The following is a 9,216-nucleotide window of genomic DNA, read 5'->3' as shown; positions in this document are numbered from 1 at the left end:
CAATAGCTCCAGTACACACATTAAGTTTAAAGGACAATTCTCACTGAAACAAGAAAAAAAAAAAGCATAATTAGTTCAGAAATTAGCAAACAATTTACTTTTAAAGTCGGAGTGTTATAACAACAAAAGCCTACTGTATGAAAACAGATGTTAATACCTTAAGATTTGCAGGTATAGCACACATGTATGAGATCAGAAGGGACTACACTAACAGATGGAAAAGATCATTTTTACTATGAACAAATCCAAAGATTTTAGAAGTGAATTGAGAGAAAGAAAAATGAATGCATTTTTTTTTGTAGAAACTATACTTCTGGTTTTTCAGTTATCAGAAGGACTTTAAATTCTGAAAATTCTCAACTGAACTTTCATTATCTGCAAAAGCAAAATAACTTCTATATTAAAATTCATTTCAACTGTGAAGTAAAGACCTATCTCTTTCAATTAAGACAAAAATGATTGCAAGGTAAACTCATATAGAAAATTCATTTCTACAAAGGGAGATAAACTGTTCTGTTGCCTGAGTCTATTACCATATCCAGAAGAAAATGTTTTGTTCCAACATGACTTGATATATTTCATCTCCCTACCTCCTTAACTTCTATTCTTTCAAAAATGCATTGTTTGTCGTTGTTTTCTGGGAGAGAGAAAGAAGGGGGGGTGGAAGAAGGCAAGGATGTACAAAGGGTCAAAATTCAACTGCAATATGTAATGCCTCTACAAATAAATAAATAAATAGGCAAACAAGCAAGTTCTACTTCCCCTTTCCTCTGACCAGATGCAAAGTTCTATGGTATTCATTTTAGAATGTGCATCTTAGGGACCAGCGTATATTAATATTGTACCCCAAAAAATTCCTTTCCATATTTCCCTCCCCTCCAACTTTGCCCAAGTTGTATTAAAACTTCCATTCAACCCCTAAATATATTCTACAAAATACCACTGCTGGAATAACCCAAGAAGATTTACAATACAATCACTTTAAGTGCCCCACAGCCAACATCAATCCTAATCCTTAAGAGGGCTAAAAATAAAGATTGGAGGGCAGCTCACAAGGTAGCTGTGATCAAATTAGGAGGCTGAGAGGACAGAGAGGGACGAAGAAGGAAGCTTATAAACATCTGATCCAGCTGACTGTGGCCATATGGCAGCTGCTGCCCAGATAAAGAGATTAAGAATAGAGGAGTGCGATTACAGCTGTCTGGCCAATTCAGGCAGCTCAAATCTACAAGTTCTAAATTAGTCGCTAACACAAAAACTCCTTCAAATAATTATTGTTATGCTGAAATAAAAGATCTCTTAAATATATATCTGAAAGAGAAAAGAGGAAACCAGTCAAGCTATTCTCCTGGGGACAAAAAGTTTTTTTTTTTTTGTTTTTTGTTTTTTTGCCTAAAAAACAAAAACAACTGTTCTGTTACAAAAGCACTACAGCTGTATGCTTACAGTAGAAGTGCTGCTGAACCTTTAAGAATAAAGTTTAAAAGTGTAAAAGTGTTAAGAGTATAATTCATTATACAATCAATTTAAGTTTCTTATCTAGAATAATTCTTCAATAAAAAAGTTTGAATACTTGATTCCATACACTTTTCTATTTAATATTTCTCAAAGCAAAAGGGAGCTAAAATGTCAGTGAAAAAAATAAAGCAATTTAACTTAAAGTGAGCACCATAAACAATATATTTCAAAGTCCTACTTACATTACAAAATTTGCAATACTGTATGTATTTTTAAAAGTTAACTGATTCAAGTGTAAAGGGATAATGCTGTAACCCAAGCCTTTTGACTACAGTAAGATGTTCATTTAACACTCAATTTCATATATAATCCCTAAACTTGGTTAGAAAAGTAATGTGATTTTTCCAAATTAAATAAACAAAACACCAAAACAGAAATATGCTGAATCTAATCTATTGCTACTCCTACCTTTAGTACACATAAACCTGATTAAGTCCTTTCCTCTGAGTCTTGCTGGCTCCAGGTCTGTTAGATCGGTGGAAAAAAAGCAGACTAAGAGAGACAGATGCAAAGTGGAGATGATGTTAGAGAGGAATGAGATACCTTCTCCACACACAGATCTGCACACACTAACTCCCTGTCTGTGTGTTAGAATAAAAGGCTGAGGGATGGCAGGCTGTCAGCTGCTCTGACATCATGTTCAGATGGAAATGCTACCTCCAGCTGTGCTCCTTTTAATGCCATATGCTACTCCTCTACACTCCTGCCACCAGCTTTTTCTTAGGAGAACTTTTCTCTTCTGTTAGTATAAACAAAATACTTCAAAGTCTCCTTTTTTCCCCCAAACTTTCTAACAGAAGAAATTGAAAAACTAAACATATGGAGCTCTACTGTATTTATGGAATAGCAACACTTGTGTCTTAAGTTGGTGGACTGGCTTATATATTGACAGGATACTCAAGCCACAGTGCTATTCAGGAAATCCACAGATTCACTTTTATTCAACTCAGAGGTTTCGTTTCAAAGGCAGTTTCCTTGGGGATATTTCTAAATCAAATCCATTTGACTCTAAATCTATATTCCCATTTTAATGTTAGTATAGGACTTCCACTTGTTTTTCTGCTGAGATAATAATATACATGTCACAAGAATGTTGGGAGACTTATTGGAAACTATTACTTCAGCCTGGCTCACCACAATTATTTCACTCATACTTAACTACTTATCTCCAACTACTTCTAAGTATAATTTCTAATACTGTCATAATCAATATCAATTTCAATTCCAAATATCAACAAGCTGAAAGTGTACTTTTCTAAAAACGTTGAAAACTGATTTCATTCAGTGAAACAAACTAATGAACCGGATACAATCTGTAACAGAGGATTAAAATGGCCATTGCACCTGCATATCTGATCTGACTTTCTGGCCAGGAAAGGAGAACCTAGTCTTTCCCTTAATCTGCTTCCCGTAGCAACATTTTTTGGGGGGTCACCCTGTAATTTCCATGATCATAAGAGGTCACATACAGAAGTCCAGTTAGTTCTGCAAGTTTTTAACTGGTTTGTGGGAGTTTTTTAATGGCTGATGACATAGAAGTGTAACCTCAGCTGGACAGAACAGGGCTGTGCGTGGTGCTGCTGACATCTGTGAATGTCAGATTCATCCCCAAAGACCTTTGGAAGGGCGAGGTGTGAAGGGGAGGGGGGCGGGGGCGGAGGTGGGAAGAGATACAGGGCCTGTAGCTCTACTCTAAGTACCCCAGCTTAAATGTTAATGAACTGCATCCCCGTTAGAAATAAAGTGTGGAATGTTAAATGAATGGCAAAGTCAACACTTCTCCCTTCTCTCCACCCCTCAAAAACTAACTTTTTCTAACAATGAGTTTATTACTGAAGTCAATTAGACTTGGTAGTCCAAGGGATACGCTCCTCCTCAACTTCGCCACTTCTCCACAAACGTCCTCTCCGTGCTCCCAGTGCTCAGGCATTAATCACCCCACTTACCCAGTGGGGTGGGGGTAAGTGACAGGTTAATGAGTCCCAAGCACCGCAAGGAGTTGGTGACTTCTTACTCGACAACCGACCCCGTTAACTCTCCCTGCCGCTGGTCCAGAGAGGCTGTTGGAGGTTTTACTTTTCGTTTATAAAAGGACCCGGGGAGGGGGGGTCGGAAGGAGAGAAAGATTCGAATCTCTCTGAAACATACTCTATGTGAAATGTCTTGGACAGGAAATTTTAAAAAGGGAAGGGGGGGGTTAGCCTGAGGGAAAAAACTGGACTCGCAGCCAGTCCAACGAGAAAACACCTTCCGCAACAGACGAGAAAACAGACCCGGGTCACAGCAACAACAAAAGAAAAGTCGCCAGAAGAAGCCAAAGGGAGCAGAGTGGTTGCTACCGCTTTCCCAGCGCCCCACTAGACGGGCCCCCGGGGCCTCTCCGCAACTGCACCAGCACCCGGACCCCCCCAACCCCTTGCCCGGGCACCACTGCAGCTGCACCGCTCCCTGGAGGAGCCTCGTCCGTCCCGGGCGACGCTGCAGCTGCATCGGCTCCCCAGCCTCCCCCCGCTACTTCCATCACCCCCCTCCCACTCACCCCCGGAGGCTCTGCAGCTGCACGGGCCCCCTGCCCCTCCGCCGCAGCTGCACCGGCCCCGAGAGGCAAGGCGAGCAGAGGCGAGGCGAGCCCCCGCACCGCACCCCCGGAGGGGGGGCGCCCCGCAGCTGCAGCGGCCCCCGGAGCGCCCCGCTGGCCCCGGGGGCCTCCCCGCAGCTGCACCGCCCCCCAGCGCAGAGCTCCAACAGCCCGAACCACACAAACTAACTCCGTTCCCCCGAGACGAGACCCGCCCGCGCCCGCGCCCCCCGGCCCGGCCCCTCCTCCCTCACCTCGGGCTCACTCTCTCCCGGCCCCCCGGCTCCCGGGGCTGGGGCTCGAACAGCTGGTGCGCCCTCCCCCCGCCCCGTCCTGCCCCGGTCCCGCCCTCCACTCCCTGACCCCGGGCCGGGCGGTGGGGGAGGGGGAAAGAGGGGGGCCGGGGTCAGGGGGAAACGTGCCGTAACCGGGACTCACACCCTGGAGCGGCCCTAAGTCACCGCGTCCCCCGCCGCCGCCGCCGCTGCCGCCGCCGCGTCCGCGTCCTCCTCCTCCTCCTCCTCTTCGCCGCCGCCGCCGCTCCCGGACTTGGTGGGCTTCCTCCTCCTCCTCCTCCTCCTCCTCCGGCCCCCCTCCCTCCCGTCCCCCCCCACCCCCCCCAGCCCCGGCTCCGTCGCCCGCTCCCCCCTTCCCCCTTCACTCCCGCCCCCGTTGGCAGCCGGAGGAGCGCGGCGGAGCGAAGAGGGCCCCACTCTCAACGGCTCCCCATGGCAGCAGCCCAGCGGCGGCCGCAGCCAGCCAGAGACACAGCGAGCGCAGCGCCGGGCGGGGGTGGGGGGGTGGGGGGGCGGGAGGGGGAGGGAACGGAGAGGGAGGGGGAGGGGGTGAGAGAGGGAGGGGGAGGGGAGCGCGGGCGGGGGGACGGGGGAGGGAGGGGTGGGAGGACGCACCACGCACGCACACGGCGGCGCCGGCCAGATGTTTCCCCCCTCCTCCCCAATCCGACCCCCCCACCCCCCCTCTCCTCCCGGCACCCTCTCCCTCCTCCCAGCGCCGGCTTCCGCGATTGACAGACGGCGGCTGGACCGGTGCTCTTAGCCCGCCCCTCTCTCTGTGCCCCCTCCCAATCCCATTTCCTCCAATAAGAAAGTGACTCTACAGGAGGGTGGAGGGCGAGCGGACGATGGACAGTGTGCCCCCCCCAATGGAGGAGGCGAACTAAAGCAGTCGTCCGCGTCGGCCAATTGGAAGGTGGGAATGTCGAGGGAGGGCGGGGGCGGGGGCTGGTGGGAGGGACCGAGCGTGGAGGCTCGCAGCAATGCCGTGTGGGGTGGAGTTCTTCGGTGCAGCAGCGGCAGAGGCAGCGGCCCGGGCGGCAGAGGCGCTCCAGGGTGACTTGGCCGTGAGAAAGTGAAAGGAACCCGCAGGCGGCGGCGGCAACAGCTGCTCTGGGAGGAGCTTTGTTCCCAGCCTCAGACCGCTGTGTTTCTCCCCCCTCTCGCGGTGCCGAAGGAGGCTTTCGCTGTTCCCTAAGGGAACAATAAATACTCTTATTTAGTTGGTGTTGGCTGCTGCGGGCGAAGCAGGTGTCGTTGCGTCCACATGGATGCACAGGAGTCGCAGCAGCCTGCATAAGGGTTCTCCTCCGTTGCAGTGTTAGTGGTGACATTTAGTTCCAAGCCTTTTAAATCGAACCCCGAAGGACCGGTTACCAGTCTGAGTTCAGAGAAGAGGCTGAAGTTGCTAGAACAGCCCTTGTAGTCACGAATCCAACTTCAGTTATGCGAACTCTTGTATTTCTGGCAGAATTTGTGAGTTCTTTGCTGCACATTTTTTCCAGTGCATTCCCAAGTGACTGGATTTTGTTAGTTACCACTAAAATTGTTTCGAAGTTCTCTTACAAATACAGCCATTGTCATGTAAACCTTCCTTCAGATTAGTTCCAAAAAAAATCATTTTCTGGTTAATTTTTTTGAAAAATAAAACCAACAATACGATTTTGAGGCACTTACTAGTCTTTTTACCCTGGTATTTTTAAGACATCCTATCCTAATAGGCCTCAAGCGAGATTTTGTTTAAAAGTATTAAAAAAAAAAAAAGCATTTGCCCTCAAATATCTACAGTCCTGTTGCTGAACGATAACACAAGGAAAAAATAACAGTGGAGAATAGTTTAAAACAAGAAACATGTCACAAGGCAGGAATTAATCTCTAAATGAATAGTTGTGTATCACCTACGCCAATGGGGGATACATCTAGAAGGCTTTTAATGTGATTTAACTCTGACTAGATATGTGAAGATGCTTTAAATATACCATATTCAATTAACCAGATTGTTAAAGAGGTTTTAAGGTTTTTCAGAAACACTATTCGACTTGATCATTTTAATAATTAAAAAATTATTAGATCTACGGGTGACTTTAAAATTTTATAATGAGGCACAATGAAATGAGCTTTTCCAAACTTCCACCACTAGCTGACAGAATGGAAACTGGAATCCACATGCACTGATTTGCAGCTCAATGTTCTTTTCACCAGACCACAGCCTCTTATTCTATCAGAATTTAATGAGCTTAAAGAGAACTGTTCTATACTATTGGCCAAGGTGACTAAATCCTTAACCAGTTTTTATGCTCTCTATGAAGACGCTAGTGTGTTTTTTTTAGTCCATACAACTTTATAATAATCCTGGTAGAACTTCTGAAGAGTCCTAGATCTAGAAAGTTCCATTTTTAATAGACAACTGTTTAACACATGAATGGCATTTCATTAATAAAATGTCATTAAGCATCTGTTCAGAGCAGAGAAGTGTAGTTTTGATTAGATATGATCCTCACTGCTAGGAAATAGTTTGCCCGTTAAGAATTATTTAAAATAATTCCCAGAAATACTAATCAAAATAGTTTAGTGGGAGAAGGGCAGAATTCAGGTTAGCAGAACCAAGCATGAGAATGCAGAACATCAGTATGGGCACGAAGTTTTCAATGTACTCTTTTTTTTAAGAAGCAGAATAGCTTTATCACCAATGTCACAGGAGATCAGATAAATCATAGACTATTGGGGAGATAGGGAAGATTTTAAAAGTTTTTAATCTGATTACAAGGTGCTGTTTTTATCTCCTAACACTCAATTACAGATCACCCAACTGCTCCAGATAAGGAAATACAGGCATGGGAATGCTAGGATGACTTCATAGGATCATAGCTCTAGAGCTAAAACTTTTTAAGAGGCCATCCAGCCAAATCTCTATATTTTATAGATGAGAAAATTGAGGCTCAGAGAAGTTAGGAAAGCTGTAGTCTAAGGTCTCATAGGCAAAAAGTGAGGTTCAGAGAAGTTAGGAAAGCTGTAGTCTAAGGTCTCATAGACAAAAATTGAGGCTCAGAGAAGTTAGGAAAGTTGTAGTCTAAGGTCTCATAGGCAAAAAGTGAGGTTCAGAGAAGTTAGGAAAGCTGTAGTCTAAGGTCTCATAGACAAAAATTGAGACTCAGAGAAGTTAGGAAAATTGTAGTCTAAGGTCTCATAGACAAAAATTGAGGCTCAGAGAAGTTAGGAAAGTTGTAGTCTAAGGTCTCATAGACAAAAATTGAGGCTCAGAGAAGTTAGGAAAGCTGTAGTCTAAGATCTCATAGAAAAAAAGTGAGGTTCAGAGAAGTTAGGAAAGCTGTAGTCTAAGATCTCATAGACAAAAATTGAGGCTCAGAGAAGTTAGGAAAGTTGTAGTCTAAGGTCTCATAGACAAAAATTGAGACTCAGAGAAGTTAGGAAAGCTGTAGTCTAAGATCTCATAGAAAAAAAGTGAGGTTCAGAGAAGTTAGGAAAGCTGTAGTCTAAGATCTCATAGACAAAAATTGAGGCTCAGAGAAGTTAGGAAACTTGTAGTCTAAGATCTCATAGACAAAAATTGAGGCTCAGACAAGTTAGGAGAGTTGTAGTCTAAGGTCTCATAGGCAAAAATTGAGGATCAGAGAAGTTAGAGTTGTAGTCTAAAATCTCACAGACAAAAATTGAGGCTCAGAGAAGTTAGGAAAGCTGTAGTCTAAGATCTCATAGAAAAAAAGTGAGGCTCAGAGAAGTTAGGAAAGCTGTAGTCTAAGGTCTCATAGACAAAAATTGAGGCTCAGAGAAGTTAGGAAACTTGTAGTCTAAGATCTCATAGAAAAAAAGTGAGGTTCAGAGAAGTTAGGAAACTTGTAGTCTAAGATCTCATAGATAAAAATTGAGGCTCAGAGAAGTTAGGAGAGTTGTAGTCTAAGATCTCATAGAAAAAAAGTGAGGTTCAGAGAAGTTAGGAAACTTGTAGTCTAAGATCTCATAGATAAAAATTGAGGCTCAGAGAAGTTAGGAGAGTTGTAGTCTAAGGTCTCATAGGCAAAAATTGAGGATCAGAGAAGTTAGAGTTGTAGTCTAAAATCTCATAGACAAAAATTGAGGCTCAGAGAAGTTAGGAAACTTGTAGTCTAAGATCTCATAGAAAAAAAGTGAGGTTCAGAGAAGTTAGGAAACTTGTAGTCTAAGATCTCATAGAAAAAAAGTGAGGTTCAGAGAAGTTAGGAAACTTGTAGTCTAAGATCTCATAGATAAAAATTGAGGCTCAGAGAAGTTAGGAGAGTTGTAGTCTAAGGTCTCATAGGCAAAAATTGAGGATCAGAGAAGTTAGAGTTGTAGTCTAAAATCTCATAGACAAAAATTGAGGTTCAGAGAAGTTAGGAGAGTTGTAGTCTAAGATCTCATAGGCAAAAAATTGAGGCTCAGAGAAGTTAGGAGAGTTGTAGTCTAAGGTCTCATAGGCAAAAATTGAGGATCAGAGAAGTTAGAGTTGTAGTCTAAAATCTCATAGACAAAAATTGAGGTTCAGAGAAGTTAGGAGAGTTGTAGTCTAAGATCTCATAGGCAAAAAATTGAGGCTCAGAGAAGTTAGGAGAGTTGTAGTCTAAAATCTCATAGACAAAAATTGAGGTTCAGAGAAGTTAGGACTCTTGTAGTCTAAAATCTCATAGACAAAAATTGAGGTTCAGAGAAGTTAGGAAAGTTGTAGTCTAAGGTCTCATAGGCAATAAACATCAGAAGAGAAATTCAAATCCAACCCCTCTAATTTCAGAACCAATGATATCTTAATGGCTTTCCTACTGTACCACAGGACCCACTTTTGATATATTA

General features: G+C 44.1%; 1 protein-coding gene across 1 annotated transcript in view; it reads right to left on the bottom strand.

Moving 5' to 3' along the window:
* ZBTB18 (zinc finger and BTB domain containing 18) overlaps positions 1-4,691 on the bottom strand; it is a 9,122-nt gene extending 4,431 nt beyond the window's left edge. Inside the window, 1 exon segment of the mRNA XM_074262538.1 lies at positions 4,537-4,691. The gene's annotated coding sequence lies outside the window, so the exon portion shown is untranslated.
* Between the last annotated feature and the right edge of the window lie 4,525 nt (positions 4,692-9,216).

Source organism: Sminthopsis crassicaudata, chromosome 4 (assembly GCF_048593235.1).
Source record: "Sminthopsis crassicaudata isolate SCR6 chromosome 4, ASM4859323v1, whole genome shotgun sequence".
NCBI lineage: Eukaryota > Metazoa > Chordata > Mammalia > Dasyuromorphia > Dasyuridae > Sminthopsis > Sminthopsis crassicaudata.
This window is presented reverse-complemented; position numbering and strand designations above follow the sequence as displayed.